The sequence below is a fragment of the Triturus cristatus genome, chromosome 5_2 (assembly GCF_964204655.1).
Source record: "Triturus cristatus chromosome 5_2, aTriCri1.1, whole genome shotgun sequence".
Taxonomy (NCBI): Eukaryota; Metazoa; Chordata; class Amphibia; order Caudata; family Salamandridae; genus Triturus; species Triturus cristatus.
The window spans coordinates 378,413,970-378,432,575 of record NC_140588.1 but is presented as its reverse complement, the minus strand read 5'-3'; positions in this window follow the sequence as shown (position 1 = coordinate 378,432,575).

Below are 18,606 nucleotides of genomic sequence, written 5' to 3'. Positions count from 1 at the left end.
ACGAGCATTAACAAGATCCTTCTCAATAATAAGATTTCCCAACTCGACATCGACATGAAGAGGAATTAATAGGCATATGATTGGTCCTAAAATCTAAATCAAAACTAAAGATACTTAAAACAACATTGAAATCCCCCTAAATTAATACTTGACTAAATGTCCTAGATAGCTTGTACTGAATAGAGATATCATCTACAATTTTAAATAAATGTTTATAGTTATCAGTGTTAGCATAAGAAACATCATTGCTATCAATATTAAAAACACAAACATTAAAATTCTTATAACACATTGGAGCCTATTACGATCTCGGTCGGAAAGTCTCAGACCTTAGGTCATAGGCTTTCCGACTGAGATCATCGGTTTTAATTCCGACCGCCTAATTACAATCTCAGCGGTCAGCATTGAAACCAACTGGTCATTTTGGCTGCATTCTGACGGGCTCAAGGAGGCTGTCAGCCAGTCGGAGACCGGCCCGTAATCCCATTGCATGGCGTTTCCACTGTTGGGATCACAAAGCTCAGTTTCAGACTGGCTTTCCATGCCAGGCTTACCAACATGAAAAGCCTGCTTTCCGGCATGGAAAGCCTGTCTAAAAGTGAGTTTAGGGGCCCCTAGCAGGGCCCCCTTTTCCTTGCTGCCTCCGGTTGGGGGACCCCCTGTTGATCCCTGCACAGTGTGGCAGGCACCCTGAGGTGCCTGCCACGTGGTGCAGGGATGAACACAACTTCCCAATTTCCTAAGGGAGCTTGTGCTATGACCGGTTTACAGCTGTAGCACAAGGTACCATAGTGAAATTTGAGTATGTGACCGCACCATGTGCGGTCGCATCATAATTAGGCGGTCGGTCCGGATTCCAAAATGATGTCGGTCAGAGGCATCTCCAACCAACATCATAATTGGCTCCATATTTTAAGTGCTTGGATCACATGACTGGCTGTGTTGACAGGAGCAACCTTGACATGCAAAGATAGTCTGAGCTAAACCAATAGACTTCCCTTAGCTCTCCCAGAGCTGGAAGGTTGCAATGCAGGTAAATAGTATCTGATACTTCTCCTGCAGTGCTATGATATCACAGGGCTTAAAAAATGAGAGCCAGTCTCTAGATTCAGCCCTAGAAGCATGACCAACCATGTTCCAGCTCACGAAGAAAGTCTGACTTTAAACTTTAGAACCATCTGCCTCAGTCAAGCGACAGGACTGTGACTTTAGATGTTGTCAGTCTACTCTCACGAGATTTTGCAAAACTGATAAATGATTAGAGGGGGAAATAAATGTTTCCAGAGAAGGAGCAGCAGAACTATGAGAAAACAAGGAATCTATGGGACATGGTGGAATGGGTTTATAAAAATAGCTAAGAGGAATAACCTAAATGTGACGAGACCCGCTTAGTAAATTGCACACTTGGGAGAGCAGGAAGTTGACTAAATGGGGATGTTTTAAATTAATTACAATAGAATTACCACGGTGGATTTTTTAAGATGTACTAATCCATGCAAACCGTCTTACAAATAAGATTTGATCGGCTTGCAATGAGTTGAAGTTGAGATGTCTGTTGAGCCAATGGGCTAACTTGTTCCGGAATTGTGCGAAGTGCTCAAAGGCCCCAACACTCAACGGGGCAAAATTGACTCAAACTACAACATAAGGGTTAGCCTCAGGAGGTAAATTGATTAAGGACAGGCTCTGAGTTGTGTGACCTTACGAATGTGATGTCTGTCAGCAGTTATTCTGGGGGCGCATATCATGAGTACCCGAGAAGAGGTCACTAGATTTTTATTTAATGACACCATTGTGAGAAATATTGTTAAATGGAGCATTGCAGGTTTGACCCCGCCTATTTCTTTTGGACTAGGAGTGTCCTGATTGTCTGTTGCATAGATAAGTGGCCTGAGGCCTGGGCCTTTCCGACTTCAAACTAATAAGGATTTTTTCAGCATGAGCCAATTTATTAACGACATTTTTATTACAGTATCTGGATAAGGCCCCTAAACTGACACACAATTTGTCACAAAGACTGTCGGAAAATACTAAATCCAGAGGGATCAGCTTTTCTCTTCCTAGTCAGTATTAAGTCTCATATCCCTAGTTGCATGGGCCTTCTGCACCTTCTTTTAATGCTTAATAAAAGGCGAGCTATTTGAGGCAGAAAATAAAGGTAGCTTAGTACAAGTTAGTAGTACAAGTTCCTAAGCCATCATTAAAAAAATAATCATGTCCAGAGAGATTATCGAAAGATAACTCAACATTTTGAGCAGGACTGTCACTGGGTAAACGTCTATGAATGTATCTATAGTGCTGTTTCCAGGTGAGGAGCCCAATGTATCTGCCATTTTTTGCTCTCTGATAATGGAGTTCCTTAAACGCTGTGTCTTCTGGGTACTTTGAGGCTGCCCTGAGATTAATAAAACAAACGAGGGATGTCTTGGCCCAGCCTGGCTCAGCTAAGGATGGGCGCAGATGGGCCTGCACTTGGCCGGTCTTCACATGGGCACAGCCCGGATGCTTTCCGGACAGTGGAAAAACATAGTGGATTAAACAGCACTTCTACACTTCAACGTCCCATTGCCTTCTTGGCAATGTAGTGCAACAGCCCCTGGCACCCCCAGCTGCTACACCACTCTCTGGACCAGCAGGTGTCCTGAGAAGTGGGGAGGTGTAGTGGATTAAATATCACTCCTGCTCTTCAAGTTTGCACTGATATCTGGGCAATGTAGTGCAAGCAGACCGAGGAGTCCCCTGCCAGTACAATACTCTCTAGCACAACAGGCATCCCCAAGTATCATGGACTTTCATTATACCTGTTATGTTGTGCACTAAGTCTGGGAAGTGTTCGCCCTTCCCTCACCCAATAGGGATGAGGCTGCCAGCCAGAGGAATCATATAGAATGGTGTCCTACAGGAGGTCTAGTATGACAATACAAACAGATGTTTGGATATTGAGCATAACAATGATGTTGAAAGAATTATAAATTAAGGCATTTTTCATAAGAATGTATCGGAGCACGACTGACTCAACTTTTGAATGGACATTCATGAAATACATGAATGATGGACATGGGCTGTCGGAAAAGGCCACCTATAGGACATTGTTGGTTTGGTGCTAAAGGTGAAGGCGCTGGGTTATCTTTCCCTCCACCCTAATTCAAGATCCTTCATTTAAATTGAGCATCCCTCAATACAAATAAGACCCAAATGCCACTGCAGATGGAGGGTGTGGATGGACTTGTTTTTCAGCCAGGAAAGGCTGTCCTGTCCACCGCATACTCCATTTGGTGGTACAGTAATGGAATAATGTGGGCAAAATACCGAAATACAAAAGTATTGGAGCCAAAATATTGACTGCAAGAATACCATGGAAGCAAGTTTATGTTGGTAAGTATAGTGTACTAAATTTAACTCCACATACACACACCTTGACAATATAAATGTTCAAGGTATGCAAATGAGGAGTTGAGAATAGTAAATCTACACTTGTGTATGTATACTTACCTTCGCAATATTCTTGTTGTTATATTTTGGCTACAATATTTTTTTGCTTTTCAATATTTTGTCCACGATATTAAAATTAAAAAAAAACACTTGGCACCACCTACATTCCATGATGTCTGATGGAGTACTGACTATCAGAAAGGGAGGACTAGATGTGCTTACACGAAGTAAAAATGCTTTTGCACAACTATTTAAAAGACGGCTGCCCCATGAAGTCTGCATTCTGATGCGTGTATGTGAGTCTCCGGCAGTCCTAAACTAACCCCAGTCCCAATGTCAGCCAGCATCTCTTCTGCCTTCAAGGCATACTGTAGCAGAGCTGGACATTGCCTAACGCGGCCATGTTTATGGTTATGGTATTTTTTAAATAACTCATATATTACATTTCACATGAAATTGTATACCAACCAATCACATTTCATTTTTCTCGGATCCACTGTCGTTGAAGTCTTTCCACTAAATTATTTACGTTCATTCAATGTCTTTAGACCTCAAAAACACAAAAACAGCGCTTCCATCAAAATATTATTCTTTGAGAAGTACTAAGACGAATTCCCTTAGGCTACACTTGTGAAATCCTCTTTTCCTTTTACATCTCTTTACCCATCCTAAAACAGAACTTACTTGCTTCCATTACTCGTGTGTGCTTTAGAAATATCAGCAGAGGGACTCACACTCAGAAGCAAAATACATCTTTCACTTTGCAATAGCAATTACAAAAACACTCAAAAAACCTGGGCTGGGTAAAAGAGCAAACACACAAAAGGTAAAAACGTACAATTTGATCCCAAATTGGCTCTAGTGGGAATGTCAGTTCAACACGAGGAAGTGATATTAAGAAACAAATTTGGAAGCATACAAGTAAAAAGTAAAGAAACGCAATGCAAACAAACACCCACACTTACACGATCACCATAATTCGGAAGTAAACAGAAATAAAAATCTAGTTTGCAATGGATTTGAAGAGTTTCTTGGAAACACTGTACCTGTGTAGCTCCTGCCTGGGTTGCGCTCTCTGTCTTGAAACAGTATAGCAGAGGCAGTTTCTATGGCAGCGGTGACGTCAACGAAAGCGAAAGGATCAAGTAAATAGGATAGGTTACAAGAAATCTATATGAGGACATTTACAATTATCCGGTTTGATAGAGTCAATAAATGACTCATGCCACCACATGATGACAACTTCCCGGGAAGTGACTTTTTTTTGTTCACCGGATAGTCAACAAAGTGCCAAACGTCACAACTGGAGAGTTGTTTCCGTTTCACTTAGCAGGTAATAGGGGAGATGCTATCAGGCGTTAACAGGTGAGCAGCTGCTGCTCAACAATAGGCGCACTGTGGGCTGCAGGATGCATCTCTGTTGTGTCTCCTGTTTGGGAAACTCTGTTCAGTGACAGGAGGAGTCACTGATAGCACAAGACGCTGGCTGTCCCTGTGAGCCCGAGGAACGTTTAAAAGCAGAAAGCACCAAGCATTAGCAACTGTGCTTTAGGGCCGATTCACACCATCCTTTTCGAGTACCGGAAGTTCTACAGGAGAACTCTTCTGCATACTCTTACGTGCTTTTGGGATCAGCCCCAAAACGTCTAACACCCAATCGGTACAATCTGCTTTATTTGGGTTGAATGTATATACATGTGGTCCCATTTTATTTCTGTTTTAGATGTTTTGGGGCAATTTTACAAACAGTTGTAAGAGTACAGAAAAAGTACTTACTACAGGAGTACTGCTTTGCACACTGCAAAACGCGTTTGTGCGTAGGGACCATTGAATGTTTCTTTCTCCCTGTGGTCTATGGAGTGATTGAGCAGGATCATAAAGATGAGTTGTGTTATAAAATATGTTAGTATAGATCTATAATTTTTTTTACAAGGATACTTTCAATTTAAACTGACTGTCTAATGTGTCCTCCTTTCAAAAGAAACTGTTTGGGAAACATTTGCTGTCTTCAGTGGCTATCTCTAAACTGGATTGAAACAGCGTCAGATAAAGAAATATGCAAATAAACAGTATAGTTCAGGCAACATCTGAAGGTTAAAAAAAAATTAAGGACAGTTCCTCACATCTTTTGTGGCGGGCCAAAATCTAGCGATAATTAAGATATCAGATGCGTTTTTCTGTTAAATACATTTATCCTGAACTCTTCTATAGTGGCGGAGAAACACAATCTTCTATATTTTAAATTCCTCACTTCTGTCAACAGTTTTTTTTGTTATGAAACATTTGGTATTACATGGTATGTGCCCTTTATGTTATTTGTGTGGGAGTGTTCTGTGCTCATTTAAAAACTCTGCAACAAAGAACATGGTCATGGAAGGAAGGATTGAACTAATCTGAACCACTGGTGATTGCTTCGGGCTGAATTTCAGTTCATGTGTCTAACACTATGCCATTTTAGACAGAGACCAGCCATATGCATATCAGTCTTGGTCCTGCTTCAGTGCCAACAGTCCAACTCAATCGACCATGCCAGGTCCCCTGCAGATGGGATCACAAGCAACTTCAGAAGATTTCAGTCTACTTAGATCTCAATAGTGAGGCATAGTTTGAGTCCTTTGCACATTATGCAGGGGGCACACTCATGAGAGTACCCATTCCATTTAGGGCATCTAGTGCAACAAACATCAGGATGATGGAAGGAATGCTGGAATCAATCTCAGCCACTGGCAATTGCTCTGGCACTCGGGCAATATTCAATTTCAACCATCAAATAAAGTGAAAAAACCACATGTACTGTTTGTTGCCACTGTTTCTAGGGCCATTGATACATGCATTGTGTGGGTCTACCGGCAACAGCGAATAGGTCCATATTTTGTGTGGTCTGTGGTAGCTCAAATGTCAATTCATGCATGCACAGTGTGGGGCCATTGATGCCTGTTACTATGCCCAGTGAAGCATGCACTCTTGCATTATACTGAGTGAAAGGCGCATCTGTTACTGCAGTACTCGCAAATCATGCAAACAACATTCCTGCAGGCCTGCATTTGCATTTGTTACTGCATTAAAGCCAGCCTGAGCCTCCTTAGCAATGCATGTTACTGAATACACTCAATGTAAAACGACATAAATGCTCAATCGGTGCCAAATAATATCCTTGCATGTGCCTCTATAAGCAAGTATCTGCTCCAAGTCTCATGCCTGTAAGTAACATGAAGTGAATGTGAACAACACATATTTGCTTAATCTCAGCTGTTCTGTATTGTGATGCGCCTTCAGGACATGAGCATACTGATATGCATATGGCATTTTTCTCTTTGAAATAACACATCAAGCTAAAATGACAAGAAAGAAGCAGATTCTGAGGGTGCATCCATGAATCAAGGTTTTATCTGTTTCTTGTGCATGTAGTTTAAGGCAGTATAGAAAGAAATATCACTTCCCCTGGTTCTGAGCCAGCCATTCGCTTTGACCGGGGTCTACCTTGCTGGAATAAGTTGTTTGTGAATCCTCCAGTGTTTGATTATAATCGTATACGAGTCTGTTTATACAAAAGCTTGCATATTGTATTTTTTGTTGATTTTGTCCTCATCTCTTTGTTGACTGTTGTTTATCCCCTTCAGACTTGGCTGGTGCTTGCCTTTCGCTTCCTTCAATGTTGCTATGCTAGATGTCTGATAATTTCTCTGCATGCTCTTGAAACTGTTTCAGGCTTACAATTTTTCTGACTTCCTCACAATATTCATCAATTCTTGAATCCAACGTGCCTTTTGCTGTAGGTTGCCTTTGATAAAGCTTTGTTCAGTGTTCTTACTGCTGTCCTCCTATCCTTGAAGAAGTTCAGTATCAACTATTCTCTTTAAACGTCTACTTCTGTACTTTATCAACATTCCCTCATGATCTAAAAACAAGCATTGGCAAAGCCAATAGGTCTCGTTTATTCAAGATCTATTGGCTTTGTCAGTGTTTTTTAGCGGTGTTTTAGAATGATTATGAAAAAAAGCATCATGGTGCAGCCAGCATTAGGCACGTCATAGCGCTTTTAATCTTTTTTTTTTATTTACCTTCATCAAGCTGCACAGTAGCCACATTGCTGCAAATTATGGCTTTAAAAACATTGTCAAAGCCAATAGATCTCACATAGGCGAGACATTTTGGCTTTGCCAATGCTTCTTTAAGAAAACCTCTGATCAAGTTTTATTGAACACACAATCCTATCTTCAAACTAAGGGGCATATTTATGAGCCCCTTTGCATCGCTCCTGCACCACGCAACGTGATGCAAGAGTGACGCAAAAGTAAAGTGAGATTAATGAAGCCATTCAAGGTCACATTGTGCGGCTTAATAAATCTCGAGTAATGTAACGCAATGCAATTCGCTGCGTTGCATTACTCTGCATAAGAGAGTCATTTCCATGGGTGCTGTGTAGCTGTTCCTATGCGACATCAAAGGATTTTGACGCTATCCAAGATTTACAAGAATAGGTAAACCTGGGAATGCACCAAAAAGGTACGCCTCCCATGGAGAGGCATAACAAGGGGAAATATCTTTATTCTGCAGCACACATAGGAAGAGGAAAAAGCCTCTTCGTATTGTTTTTGTGAAGGAAGGTGCCCCTTCCTGAACAAGGGGCCCCTTCCTGCACAAAAACAATCGTGACTACAACACAGGCACCTTTGCATCATGGTGGAAGGGTGTATGTGTTGGAGCTAGGTTGCCAAAACAGTGCCAGTGCAAGGGAAAAGGACAGGAATGTGGCGAATTGGATAAATATGGTGCATTTCTGCTCTTTCCCTGTGCTGCAGGGCAGCGCAGCAAGGTGAATTGCTGCTCTACCCTGTGCCACAAAAGTCATAAATATGCTCCTAAAGATCTACATTAGCAGTGTGCATGCACACAGAAAACATGTATGGTGCTACTTAAATTCAAATTTAGATTTAGTCACAATAAGACACTAAGGGCCTCATTACGGTGTAGGTCAGAAAACATTCTGACTGACTCCTTGTTGGAATTGGTTCCAACCGACTCCAGTTCGGCAAGTCTGGCCGACCGATTACAATGTTTCCGAACACCGTTTGGTCGAACTCCCATTGACTTCAATGGGAGCCTGTGTTCCGACCGACAACACAGACTCCCATTGAATCAAGCATTGGCATAGCCAATAGGTCTCGCTTTTGGGACCTTCTAAGTATTTAGTTATGTGCAACAATATCCTTGGTGCAACCACATCAACTGTTGCATGGCTAAAACGATTATAAGATCCCAAAGACAAGAGCTAATAGCTATGCCAAAGCTTGGTGTGTTTGTGTGTGTGGCTGTGTGTGTGTGGTTGTGTGTGGTTGTGTGTGTGGTTGTGTGTGTGTGTGTGTGGTTGTGTGTGTGTGGTTGTGTGTGTGTGTGGTTGTGTGTGTGATTGTGTGTGTGGTTGTGTGTGTGTGGTTGAGTGTGTGTGGTTGTGTGTGTGGTTGTGTGTGTGTGGTTGTGTGTGTGGATGTGTGTGTGGTTGTGTGTGTGTGGTTGTGTGTGTGTGGTTGTGTGTGTGGGTGTGTGGTTGTGTGTGTGTGGTTGTGTGGTTGGGTGTGGTTGGGTGTGGTTGTGTGTGTGTGTGGTTGTGCATGTGGTTGTGCATGTGGGGTTGTGTGTGGGGTTGTGTGTGGTTGTGTGTGTGTGTGGTTGTGTGTGTGGTTGTGTGGTTGCATGTGTGTGTGGTTGTGTGTGTGGTTATGTGTGTGTGGTTGTGTGTGTGGTTGTTTGTATGTGTGGTTGTGTGTGTGTGTGTGGTTGTATGTGTGGTTGTAAGTGTGGTTGTGTGTGTGGTTGTATGTGTGTGTGTGTGGTTGTGGGGTTATGTGTTTGTGGTTGTGTGTGTGGGTGTGTGTGTGTGGTTGTGTGTGGGTGGCTGTGTGTGTGGTTGTGTGCGTGGTTGTGGTTGTGTGTGTGTGTGGGGTTATGTGTGTGTGGTTGTGGGTGTGGTTGTGGTTGTGGGTGTGGTTATGGGTGTGGTTGTGGTTGTGTGTGTGGTTGTGGGTGTGTGGTTGTGTGTGTGTGGTTGTGTGATTGTGTGTGTGGTTGTGGGGTTGTGGGGTTGTGCGTGTGGTTGCGTGTGTGGTTGTGCATGTGGGGTTGTGTGTGTGTGGCTGTGTGTGTGGTTGTGTGTGTGTGGTTGTATGTGTGTGTGGTTTTGTGTGTGGTTGTGTGTGTTGTTGTGTGTGTGGTTGTGTGTGTGTGTGGTTGTGTGTTTGGATGTGTGTGTGGTTGTGTGTGTGGTTGTGTGTGTGGTTGTAGTTGTGTGTGTGTATGTGGTTGTGTGTGTGGTTGTGTGTGTTTGTAGGTGTGGCTGTGGTTGTGTGTGTGATGGTGTGTGTGGTTGGGTGTGTGTGGTTGTGTTTGTGTTGTGGTTGTGTGTGGTTGTGTGTGTGGTTGTGTGTGTGGTTGTGAGTGTGTGTGTGTGTGTGGTTGTGTGTGGTTGTGTGTGTGGCTGTGTGTGTGTTTGTGTGTGTGGTTGTGGTTGTGTGTGTGTGGTTGTGGGTGTGGTTGTGTGTGTGTGTGGTTGTGGGTATGGTTGTCTGTGTATGTGGTTGTGGCTGTGGTTGTGTTTGTGGTTGTGTGTTTGTGGTTGTGTGTGTGGTTGTGGGGTTGTGTGTGGTTGTGTGGTTGTGTGTGTGTGTGTGTGGTTGTGGGGGTGGTTGGGTGTGGTTGTGTGTGTGGTTGTGGGTGTGGTTGTGGGTGTTGTGGGTGTGGGTGTGGTTGTGGGTGTGGGTGTGATTGTGGGTGTGTGGTTGTTTGTGTGGTTGTGTGTGTGGTTGTGTGTGTGGCTGTGTGTGGTTGTGTGTGTGTGTGGTTGTGTGTGTGGTTGTGTGTGTGGTTGTATGTGTGGTTGTGGTTGTGTGTGGTTGTGGTTCTGTGTGTGGTTGTGGGTGTGGTTGTGTGTGTGTGTGGTTGTGTGGTTGTGTGTGTGTGTGTGGTTGTGTGTGGTTGTGTGTGTGTGGTTGTGTGAGTGTGGTTGTGTGGCTGAGTGTGGTTGTGTGTGTGGTTGTGGGTGTGGTTGTGGGGTTGTGCATGTGGTTGTGCATGTGGGGTTGTGTGTGGGGTTGTGTGTGGGGTTGGGTGTTTGGTTGTGTGTGTGTGGTTGTTCATGGTTGGATGGCTGGGTGTGGTTGTGTATTTGGGTGTGGTTGTGTGTTTGGGTGTGGTTGGGTGTGGTTGTGTGTTTGTGGTTGTGGGGTTGTATGTGTGGTTGTGGGGTTGTGCGTGTTGTTGTGCATGTGGGGTTGTGTGTGGGGTTATGTGTGCGGTTGTGTGTGGTTCTGTATGTGGTTGTGTGTGTGTGGTTGTGTGTGTGTGGTTGTGTGTGTGTGGTTGTGTGTGTGGTTGTGTGTGTGGTTGTGTGGTTGTGTGTGTGTGGTTGTGGGTGTGTGTGTGTGTGGTTGTGAGTGTGGTTGTGGTTGTGTGTGTGGTTGTGTGTGTGTAGTTGTGGTTGTGTGTGGTTGTGGTTGTGTGTGTGTGGGTGTGGGGTTGTGTGTGTGTGATTGTGTATGGTTGGGTGGTTTGGTGTGGTTGGGTGGTTCGGTGTGGTTGTGTGTGTGTGTGGTTGTGCATGTGGTTGTGCACGTGGGGTGGTGTGTGGGGTTGTGTGTGGGGTTGTGTGGGGTTGTGTGTGGTTGTGTGTGTGGTTGTGTGTGTGGTTGTGTTGTTGTGTGTGTGGTTGTGATTGTGTGTATGTGTGAGGTTGTATGTGTGTTGTTGTTTGTATGCGTGGTTGAGTGAGTGTGTGTGTGGTTGTATGTGTCGTTGTGTGTGTGTGGTTGTGTGTGTGTGTGTGTGTGTGTGTGTGGTTGTGTGGTTGTGTGTGTGTGTGGGTGTGTGTGTGCAGTTGTGTGTATGTGTGGTTGTGTGTGTGTGGTTGTGTGTATGTGTGGTTGTGTGTGTGGTTGTGGGTGTGGTTGTGGTTGTGTGTGTGTGGTTGTGGGTGTGGTTGTGGTTATAGGTGTGGTTATGGTTGTGTTTAAGGTTGTGGGGTTGTGCGATTGGTTGTGGGGTTGTGCATGTGGTTGTGTGTGTGGGGTTGTGTGTGTGTGGTTGTGTGTGTGGTTGTGGTTGTATGTGTGGTTGTGTGTGTGGTTGTGTGTGGTTGTGTTTGTGTATGTGGGTGTGTGGTTGTGTGTGTGTGGTTGTGTGTGATTGTGTGGTTGTGTGTGGTTGGGTGGTTGGCTGTGGTTGTGTGTGAGTGTGGTTGTGCATGTGGTTGTGCATGTGGGGTTGTGTGTGGGGTTGTGTGTGGGGTTGTGTGTGGTGGTGTGTATGTGTGTGTGTGGTTGTGTGTGTGGTTGTGTGTGTGGTTGTGTGTGTGTGTGGTTGTGGGTGTGGTTGTGTGTATGTGTGGTTGTGTGTGTGGTTGTGTGTGTGGTTGTGTGTGTGGTTGTGTGTGTGGTTGTGTGTGTGTGGTTGTGGGTCTGGTTGTGGTTATGGGTGTGGTTATGGTTGTGTTTGTGGTTGTGGGGTTGTGCGAGTGGTTGTGGGGTTGTGCGTGTGGTTGTGCATGTGGGGTTGTGTGTGGGGTTGTGTGTGTGTTGTGTGTGTGGTTGTGGGTGTGGTTGTGTGTGCGTGGGTGTGGTTGTGTGTGTGGTTGTGTGTGGTTGTGGTTGTATGTGTGGTTGTGTGTGTGGTTGTGTGTGGTTGTGTTTGGGTGTGTGGGTGTGTGGTTGTGTGTGTGTGGTTGTGTGTGGATGTGTGGTTGTGTGTGGTTGGGTGGTTGGGTGTGGTTGTGTGTGAGTGTGGTTGTGCATGTGGTTGTGCATGTGGGGTTGTGTGTGGGGTTGTGTGGGGTGGGGTGTGTGGGTGTGGTTGTGTGTGTGGTTGTGTGTGTGGTTGTGTGTGTATTGTTGTGGGTGTGGTTGTGTGTATGTGTGTGGTTGTGTGTGTTTGTTTGTATGTGTGGTTGTGTGTGTGTGTGGTTGTATGGTTGTGGTTGTGTGTGTGTGGTTGTGTGTGTGTGTGGTTGTGTGTGTGTGGCTGTGGGTGTGGTTGTGGTTGTGTTTGTGGTTGTGGGTGTGGTTGTGGTTGTGGGTGTGGTTGGTTGTGGTTGTGGGTGTGGTTGTGGGTGTGTGGTTGTGGTAGTGTGTGTTTGTGTGTGTTTGGGTGTGGTTGTTTGTGGTTGTGTGTGTGTGTGCGTGTGTGTGTGTGGTTGTGTGTGTGTGGTTGTGGGTGTGGTTGGTGTTGTGGTTGTGGGTGTGGTTGTGTTTGTGGGTGTGGTTGTGGGTGTGTGGTTGTGGAAGTGTGTGTTTGTGTGTGTATGTGTGTGTTTGGGTGTGGTTGTTTGTGGTTGTGTTTGGTTGTGTGTGGTTGTGTGTGTGGTTGTGTGTGTGTGGTTGTGGGTATGGTTGTGTGGTTGTGCGTGTGGTTGTGTGTGTTTGTGTGTGTGGTTGTGGTTGTGTGTGTGTGTGTGTGTGTGTGTGTGTGTGTGGTTGTGTTTGGGGTTGTGTGTGGGGTTGTGTGTGTGGTTTTGTATGTGGTTGTGTGTGTGGTGGTGTGTGTGGTTGTGTGTGTGGTTGTGTGTGTGTGTGTGTGGTTGTGTGTGTGTGGTTGTGTCGTTGGATGTTTGGCTGTGTTTGGTTGTGTGTGTGTGTGTGGTTGTGGTTGTGTGTGTGTTTGTGGTTGTGTGGTTGTGGTTGTGTGTGTGACAGTAAAACTAAAAGCATCTCAAAATAAAGGAACACAAACATCGAGTTTGTGGAAAGAGAAAGCACGTTGTAAGTCAAATGGGCGCAGCAAAGCATTAACCCAACAACAAAACAAACAAGATCACTTAGCGAAGACTGAGTGCTAATAATGGATACACACAGCCCATCATATTAAGAGTTCGATTGCAGCCAATGTGCACTCAAACCTGCCCCCTCCTTGTGAGTTGCACCCCATATTTCATGAGTTGGAACTGCTGCACCCACCATAGCGCTTTGAGATCTAAAGCGCTACATAGGTCTAAGCGATTAACCAGTCGCCAACATGCTGTGCTTTTAAAGAGAATGCGCCAAAAGTTTCCAGCTTCCTCATCATGTCTTCATGAAAGCTCCAACGAAAGGACTCCCTGAACGGTGCAACGGACATGAAGCAGCCGCTGCGATCAGAAATAAACACCGTGAACGCTGTCCAGTTTCACAGTAACATTTCCTTAATGTTCTTTGAGTCACAAAACAGTAATACTAAAAGCATCTCAAAATAAAGGAACACAAACATCGAGTTTGTGGAAAGAGAAAGCACATTGTAAGTCAAACGGGCTCAGCAAAGCATTAACACAACAACATGTTCTTTGATGTTTGATGTTCTTTGAACGAGAACATCAAAGGGGCGCCACGAAAGTGATCGCAGGTGAAAGTGAAAGTGATCACGGGCGTTTGATGAGCATGAAGAGGTTTGCCAGCCTCTGCTCCTAAGCGCGCATCCGCGCACATGCACTGTAGCTCTAGTCTGGCCATGGAAGCATTTTTTGAGCCCTCACAAAAAGTCTTGCTAGACCAGCGCATGCGCTGGGTCAGGCGAGACCTAAAAAGGGGTGGTTCCGAAAAACCTTGCACCATGTCGCAGGCACCCCATGGTGCCTGCCACACTGTACATGGTTGTAAAGAGGGGTCCCATGGGTACACCCACGGGCCCAAAACTGAGGCCTCTGGGTGAAGGGGGGCCTGCGACAGGCTTCCAAATCAGTTTCCGACAGCAGATTAGTGTCGGACAGGCCAATTTGGAAGGCTGACCGAATCCGACATAGTAATACGTCAGTCAGGAACGCAGTTCATAAACCTATACGATTAGGCAACGACCGACTCGGAGTCTCCGAATGCCGGTCGGAACTGAGTTGGCAAGACGGAACGGTTACTTTGTATTGTAATCGGTGGGTCGGAAATCTTTCTGAGTCGGTCGGAAACATGGGTTCCGACATGGGTTAGGAAAATCCGAATGCCGTTTGGAGCCTTTCCATCTGATATCGTAATAAGGCCCTCAATTATTTTGTAGATTGGCAAATGACAAATTTTGTGGTAGTAGGATCACTTATCGATTACCAACTTCCTCAACACTACAGCTATCTTAGAATAGGATTCTATTTTTGTATAATCAACATGCGTACATTGGATTCCAGGTGGGGGTTGCCAAAGAAGTTGGACACACAGCTTTGTTTCTTCAGATAAAATTGTGCTAGGCCAATGTAACCCAGGGCTGTGTGTCTTACATTTCTTTTAAAAACTGTTATCTGGCGATCGGTAAGGATGATGATGGTATAATGGTAACAAAAGTTCTTCATCAAGACAGCCAAACAGCACTACGAGGAGGGCCTCTAATCCCAAAGCTTTCCTATTGGATATCTGCTGCATTTGGCACTAGCAGTTCATTCAGCAATCTTGAGTAGACCAGTTCCATTCATCAGCAGCTCATTCCATCCAACACTTTGCTTTGCATGCTGGTAAAACGTTCTAGGTATTACATTACAATTCCAGGACTGCAAGTGCTGTAATACTAAAAAAGGCTTCTTGAGTGAACAGCTCACAAATGTAATTGGGAAACCGAAGTACTCTGTCAGACTAGGCCTTGCATTGGGATGCTGGTTTGCAACTCCTTTGTGAACCACTCTGATGTGAGGACAGGCATCCTACTGATATGTCCTTAGGAGCAAACCGATTGAAGAGTTAGGGCTTTTTGTCATCCTGTTATTGAGATTTCATTGCTTTGGGTATGTTTCCTTTAAATCTTGCCAGATATTAAAAGTTGTTCATAAGATTCAAGCCTATCATATAACAAGGGAAGGGGTAAAAAGTGAAACCGGAAAAAGCTAACAACATGTGAAGCATGGACGACAATAGACTTGCAAGACAGCGCATAAGCAGCTTACAAGTCGATTAAATACATTTAAAAAAAAAGTAAAATGAAAGATTATGTTAGGTGATTAATCTTTTTTGACTTTAACGCAATTTGATTAACATGCCTCCATATTGATAATCCAAATTTACTTATTTTCTTAATTACGTTTGAGCAATGCAGATACTAACAACATGCCGATCTGATCCCCCAAAAAATGATATGAAACAAAAGACACGTTCACGATGCAAGTTGCGGACAAAAATATGGAAACATTAAAAAGGCCGATGAAATGCTGACAGGAAAAAAAATGAGTTACATCAAAAAAACTCTCTTACGTCCATGCACCGAAACAGTACAATAAAGTGATGTCATACGTATGGGAGCAATGATGAACAGCAACAAGGACTGCCAATCAAGCCTGCAAATAGAAAGAGAAGGCGGGGCTCCATGCCCTTTACAGCATATAATAGCCTTCGCGGCAATTGCGCATGCGCGCTGTTAGGCGAGACATAATGATAGACAACTAGGTTCAACAATGAGACTCTTGCCTGTTGTCTTCTTTCATGTACTCGATCATTCATTTCTTAATTTTTTTATTTGGGTTCTACCCCATCTTCGAACAAAGCCTTATGTTTAGTGCTGCACAACTTTATTTTCTTGAACCAAAAAGACAGTAGGCTTCACGAATGGATAGCTCATTGTGAGCCCGGTAAAATGAACAGCCTTTGTGTGCTGTTGTGGGTCTTTGTTCTTGACCGATGATGATCTATATTGTCGGTCCTTTGCCTCAGTGCTCTGTCCTGTCCTGAAAGCAAGTCCAAAACCCATGTCCAGCACGATTTATGTTTAGGATTTTCTTCCATGCTAAAGATAGCTGTACTATGCTACCCTAAATTTTCTCAACTCATTGATTGATTGTTCGGGGCGTGGCTTGCGCGCCGCTACGAGATGGCGGGTCGCGCTTGAGCTCCGTGCCGAGCGAGGGCCGTCTGAGGCTTATTTATTACCTCACATTGCCCCATACATGCTGAAAGGTGGCCTTTTATCCCTGATGTTGCCGTGTGTTGCCTGAGCGGGATTTTCGATCTCTGGAGCTGCCATAACTGTTTTTCTGCCGTTTTGTGGTGGTGCTCGGTGCTTTTACGAGCGGCCGCCATTTTGTTTTTTCTTATCTGACGGAGATGCTTTTTCTCCACAACACGGTGGCGCTTTTTCTCCGAACTTGCCAGGAATGATGGAAAGCAGGTGCTGGTGATTATCTTTATAGTTCTGGATGTTTATATTGGACTTCGTTCATTACCCACGCTGCATTACTACCTGTGGTGAGAATATTTGGACTTTCTTTAACTATACTTCTCCTCAGAGTGCCTCAGATGCCTTTATTTGGTGTTTTTCTGCTCTATGACACCCTGCTTCTTGGTCTTTTTGTGTTCGGAAGGCGTTTCTTTTGATACCTGGAGAACATTATATTTTTGTCATGAGACTCCTCTCATTTGCCATGTAAGCCCGCCATTAGTTCTTTCCTGTGTTGGCTGCTGAAAGTGCGCTTTCCACTTTTTGCTCATTTCTTTTTTATATATTATATACTAGTATCCTTTGGCTTTTTCCTTCCCTTCATTTCTCTGAGGTGCTGTATTTTGCGCCTACGGTGGCTGTGTGCTCTATGGCTGCAAATATGGGCTTGTCACCAACTGCTAAAGACGCAAAGGACTCTAAAGCTTCTCTTAAGAGGTCCAAGCAAATATCTCCTACTCCGGACAATCCTCACAAAGACACCACTTCCACGCTTGAGACTATTCTGACGCGCCTTAATGAGGTTCACGACATTGCGCAGTCTACCAAGACTAACACAGATTTGCTGCAAGTGGAGGTGGCAGCCATTAGGAATGATTTCAAGGCTCTCTCCCTTCGTGTATCAGCCACAGAATCTCGCATTAGTGGTGCAGAGGATACTATGCAGAAGCAATCTAGGACTCTTTGCCAGTTAGAACGCTCAATGGCGGCATTGCGGAGAGATCTCACTGAACAAGAAGATCGTAACCGCAGATCCAATCTGCGCATTTTTGGTCTTCCGGAGGGTGTTGAGAAGGATGCCCCTGCTATGATTGAGTTCTTATGTCAGTGGCTTCCTTCTACGCTACAAATTTCTTTTAAAAAAGACTTTGAGCTGGAACGGGCACACCGTGTTCCCACCTTTCGCTCTAAATCTGCCACGCAACCAAGAGCGATAATTTTTAAGCCCCTGCGCCATCAACATACGGAACAAATTCTGGCTCATATGCGGAAGGTTAAAACTGTCTCATGGAATGGCCATCGCATTTCAATTTCTCAGGACTTCGCTAGGGACACAGTAATAAGGAGGAAGGGCTTTCTTAATCTCCGGAAGCGTCTCTCTGAGATGAATATTCCCTTTTCTTTTTCTGGCCCTTCAAAATTCCGCATTACCTTCAAAGGTCGTTCCAGAATTTTTGATGAACCTGCTGATTTAGCCTCATTTTTGGATAATCAGATGGAGCTGCAGATGGAACTTCAAGTGGAGGCCTCGCGGGACCCTGGTTCCTCTGACACCTGACGTGGTTACATATAACTGCAATGAGTTTTCTCTTATCCAGATCTATTAAGTTTGTCTTTTTTAGATCTGCATGGTGGTCTTATTGTCCGCTGTTGTTGGTGTGCTGTTGCTGTTCTTCTCGTGCGTGACGGTGTAAGCTCAGTGTGGCCTGTGTTTTTTCTCCGTTTCTATGTCAGGTCTACCTCATATCTTTATGGTGAAATGGACCGATATCTTCGATATTTCTTCTTTATGTACTTTCTATTGTTTCGTGATATTGTTTCTTGATAGGTTGGTCTCACTCCTGTTCGCTTTTTTCGTGCATACTATTCTTTTTCCTTTTTGCTTGTTTTTTTATATGTGTCAGGTTCCGGTTCATTCTTGTTCTTCCTTTCTTCCTGGTTTCAATTTCTGACTCTTGCGGTGTTGTATTTTTTCTTTTGTTTTGGTGTTTTCGTCTCTATGGAGTACGTTATTGATTATTATCTGTATTGTTTTATGGTTTAGCTGCATAAATTGCTTCGTAGACACTTATTAATTGCTATATATAGAGATAACTTTATTGTCTGTATAGTTAGTTTTTCTATTTTATTCCACTGCTATTTTACTTATATAGTTATATATTTAAGATACTCTTGCCTCTTTAAATTAAATTAAGTATAACAAGTGTTTATGTATTTGCGGACAGTTTACTAGATAACTTTCTTTAGATGTTACATTTTTTACTATGTACTTGCTTTCTTATTTATCTTTCATAGAGCTTCATTGACTGTTATATT